Genomic DNA, 4,740 nt, shown 5'->3' on the forward strand with positions numbered 1-4,740 from the left:
AATGGTAGTTTTATTTGGGTTGCTCGGTGCAAAACAGCTTCTCGCCGACGTCTCTAAAAGTGGCCGGAACATTTTGAAGCTCAATTTACTAGCCGACAACCCCACGCGGGCCCAACACATTGTTCATCCTGTCCACTAGGTGTTCGGAGATTTTTCGCAATGGACATCAACAACAAGAATATGATGAAGATGTTGATGAAAGAGGTGGCTGATGCCACCGCCGACCAACAACGACGGCTGCTGCTCTTGAACAACCCTCGCATCCTTCGACAATAGATTGTCGCCGGTCCAAAGCGTGGCGGATTGAGGGTCGGAAACCCGAAGAAGAAGAGCCGGCATCGGCTTGCCGGCGCAATGTTGCTTGACTCTTACTACTTCAAATACAACGCAACACATAATGCCAAGGACTTGTGGCATGTCGGAAGGATGTCGATCTGGCTTTTGGTGTGCTCCAACAACACTCTTTCATTGTTTGGTACCTCGCTCCGTTACATGATCGGAGTTCCATATGTGAGAGGCGGTGAACTGTTGTGTTATCATGCACAACATGATCATCGAGAGTGAGCGAGAAGAAAGAGTGGTTGATGACCACCCATTTGATCATCGGAGACCTCTTGCCGAACTTGATCACGTGCCGACTGAGTTTGTTGCTTTTCTCGCGATGCATCAAGAAATCCGAGACGCACTTGTCCATACTCAACTCAGAATGATCTAGTTGAGTAATTATGGGAGAGGAGAGGAAACCCCACATGATTCCTAAACAAGTTGAATTGCAATGTTTGTTAAACATTGTAATATTTTTTTCAATTGTTGTTCAAAACTATGCAAATTATTATACTACCTCCGATTCATATTACTTGATGTTAATTTAGATGTATCTAGACACATTTTAGTTATAGATACATCATCAAATAATATGGATCGGTGGGAGTAATTTGATTAAAAAAATAAAATATCCAAAAAAATTGGGGTCGGCCGTATTGGGATTGCCGGTGTGGGATGGTAGTCCCTGTACCAAGGGACCTTGTGCCAGCGCTGTTGTTGATGCCTATTTAAAACGCGCCGGTGGAGATGCTCTTAGGACATGTCCAATGCGATTCGCTTATACAGATGCTTAAGCGGGAGAAAATCGATTGACTAAGCCTGGCGTTCGTCCAAGAGTGTACGAGCTCCAACGCGCGCCTCCACATCAGCCGCTTAATTCCATAACTGAGGTGATCCACTTTTCAAGCTTCAAGGCAAAAACGAGCGAAGCGTTTGGCGCAAACTTTTGCAGGGACTCCTATATAAGCGCCCATCCACGAGGATCGCATAATACAATTGCCGATCAGCCCGGATAGAAATCCTAGCGCCCATAGCTAAGCGTCTTCATTGTAGATGCTCTTAGAGTAGGGAAGAGTATAGCCACAACTTTATTCATGTTCAAAAGAATTTACCAATGGTTTATAATTTTGTCACAAATTAAGGAAGTGTTTTTATTTCTGTACACCGCACAATTTCGGGTTAAAATTTGTGATCAAAATTCTTTGCCTAAAGATGCAATAGTGCTCACGTACTGTACTGCTCCAATCGAGCTAAATATCTAAGGTGACACTGGCACGTCATCGAAGAAAATACAATAAGTGACACATCACGTGTACACGTCTTGCCCTCTTGGCCATACGATTCAGGAAGGAGCCACCAAAGAGCGAGACACATCAGATCGCCGCGTCAGCTCGCGTGGCCACCAGGCCTTCGAGAAAAAGATCACCTGGATGGGTTCTCGGCCACATCTTGTGGATTAGCGTGCTTGGACCACCTCTGTCTGATTACCCAGCTTAATTGGTCTTCCTCGTCAAGTTACCAGTTATAGTTTTTTTTTTAGATAACAGGCAAAAACTTGCCCGAACCAGTTATAGTCAGCACGAATGAAGTGTCCAGAAAGATTGCAGAAGGAGACGGTTTCAACTTCGAGCTCGACTTATCTGGGGAAATAGTCCTTCTGCAATCTTTCTGGACACTGAAACCGTTGACCTTCAGACAAACAGGCAGCAGCAGCGTCCTTCCACTCATGTTTCGTTTTCTTAGAACTGAGTTTGCTCGGATGTTTCTCATAATTTTTTGTGAGTTCAGTTAAGGGTTCCTCGGAGTATATTATGGTGACTGCGAGCAGGTTCAGTTCGTTCCATATATGGTGTTTCAGTTTCAGTACTGGCTCCACAACGCGGCGCAATCTGCTCCGCCATTCCAGCACACCTCGGTGAACTCCGGCGCCGGCGGCTCGAGGAGCATCCCCTCCACGAGGTCAGCGTAGTACAATCCCAGGTCCATTTCCCCAGATAAGTCGAGCTCGAAGTTGAACATGTCGCTGCCCAGCACGTCATCAAATAGTCCGTTGGCAAAAGGCTGGGACGACGTTGCCGAGGAGCCGGCGTTGTCCGCATACGACGATGGCGCGGACGCGCTGGAAGTGTCGAGCTCGTCCACGGGGACGGTTGCGGCGCGATGGGCGGCTTCCGTACGCTGGAAATCCTCGAATCCTGCCAGGGCCGCTCCTCGGACGTCGGCGAGCTCGGTGAGTGCGGAGGGGACGGCGAGGAGCCAGGCCGAGTCCGCGAAGTTGAGAGGCGTAGCGGAGACGGAGCGGCCGCCGAGCAGCACGAGCATGGCGGCGTCATGCGCGCGCGCGGCGGACTCCGAGGTGACGTGCGTGCCGAGCTAGAGCCGCACGCCGCGCTTGCCGGGGACGCGCACCTCGCACACCCACCGGCCGGCGCTGCCCTCACTACAAGGAAACACGCTACTGCTGGCGCACCAAATTTGATTACTGCCGGCGCACAGCAGCCCGCCAGTAGGAATAGGCCGGTGATAATGGTCTAGTGCAGGCGCAGTAGCGGGTGCGCCGGTGGTATGAAATAATAATGCCGGCGCACAGGTTAAGTTCGCCGGGGGTAGCACATTAATTAAACAAAAAAAAGCCAGGTGCGTCCACCGCGTGGCCGACCAGATCTGACCACACCCACCAGTAGCCTCGTCACATTCATACACAGGGAACAAATTTGTAAAGACAACCCTAGACTAAAAAGTAAAAAGCAATCAAGTCCCTTCTCCATCCCGCCGCTAGGAGCTCCATCGCCGGCGACCGCATCTTCTGGACCCTCCGCCGTCCTTCCCGCATCGGCGGTCGCCGCCTTCTCCTCTCAGTGCGCCTGGGAGCACGACGAACCTGGCGCCGCCTCACACCGTGCACGCAGCGTGTCGCCCCTGGCCTCGGGCTCGCCTCACAGGGCAGCGTCACCACTGCGCCTCCTCCCGCGGCCCCGCTGCGGGTTTGGGCTTTGCCCGCGACCGCAGAGCCGCACAGCCGCTCCCCTTCGACCTCGGCGCCGACCGCGACCGCTGCTCCCCCGTTCGACTTTGGCTTCGCCGGCGTCCTCAGCGCCGCCCGCGACCGCGGCTCTCCCCTCCGACCTCGTCTCCGATGCAAGGAACTTGAGCCCGATGCGGTCGAGCTCGAGCGGGAGCCGCATCCTCCCTGGCCTGGGGGCCTCCCTTCCAGATCATGGCGTGAGGGCCGCTTTTCGGCGTGGGATTCCGGCGATCAGGGGAGACGGGCGGGCGGCGGTGTGGTGTGATGGATGGAGTCGCGGTCAGGGGAGGCGGGTGGGATGGAGGCGGGCGGCGGTGCGGTGCGGTCAGGGGAGGCGGGCGGGCGGCGGGGCGGCGGTGCGGTGTGGCAGAGAGAAAGATAGGGGCAGAGAGAAAGATAGGTGAGAGAAGAGAGAGACGTGGGTGAGAGAAGAGAGAGATGGTTGTTGCCACGCGTAGGACGGAGGACGAGGACGTGTCCAGGGATGTCCTCGTGTCGCTGGCGCACGTTTTTTTTAGACACCGGCAGTAAAATACTATGTGTAGAATCTAGGCTATAACCGTAAATATCGCCGGCGCACAATGCATTTAAGACGCCGGCAGTGCAACATGGCATTTCAACATGAACGATCCAGACCAGAACCTTGAATACTACCGGCGCACAAAATGTCAGATTCGCCTGCGGTATCAGCATAGCGCCGGCGCGCTGAGATGGTGGGCCGCCGGCAGTAAATACCACCGGCGCAGCTAAAATGTGGTGCGCCGGCAGTAACGCTTGCAGCTATAGGCCTTTTTCTAGTAGTGCCTTGGCGCCACACGCCGCGGTACACCGGGTGCCGCGTCTCCTTGAACTTGGTGCGCCCGGCCGGGCGCTCCGGGTGCGAAGACGGCGAGGAAGGGGAGCTCCATTGCACGGCGCCGGCCATGTCCATTGCTGGCTTAAGCTCAGTCTGGTATGCTGGGCTGTCAACTGTGGATCGGTGTGAGGTGCTAGTTGAGCTCGAGCTCTGACTGAGTTAATGTAATCCAGTGTGGTGCGTGAGTGCGCTATTTAGAGCATCTCTAACAGAGCCCGTAAATCTCGCCGGAACTGAATTTGTTTGGCAGATTTACGGGTTTGGGCCGAAAGCGGTGCAGAACGGAGCCCAATTCGGTGGGTCAGCCCGTATAATTTGTTCGGGGGCCCGAGAAACTGGAGCGTCGACCCGTATAAATACAGGCTGAGGGGAGTAGGGTTCCAAAACTCTACTCCCTCCGCCGTGTCCGCTTCCTCCGCCACGCGCACGGTCCGACTTCCGGCGAGCAATCGCGGAGCCACCGCCGCCGCTTTTCCACTATTTCCACCACCACCGTGAACGCATGTCCGGGGCGAACAACGGCGGGAGGGGAGGC

The 4,740-nt window shown here is 54.5% G+C and overlaps 1 pseudogene; it reads right to left on the minus strand.

Annotated features, from left to right (window-relative positions):
• Positions 1-2,184: 2,184 nt before the first annotated feature.
• LOC124657955 lies at positions 2,185-4,280 on the minus strand (annotated as a pseudogene).
• Between the last annotated feature and the right edge of the window lie 460 nt (positions 4,281-4,740).

The sequence above is a fragment of the Lolium rigidum genome, chromosome 5 (assembly GCF_022539505.1).
Source record: "Lolium rigidum isolate FL_2022 chromosome 5, APGP_CSIRO_Lrig_0.1, whole genome shotgun sequence".
Taxonomy (NCBI): Eukaryota; Viridiplantae; Streptophyta; class Magnoliopsida; order Poales; family Poaceae; genus Lolium; species Lolium rigidum.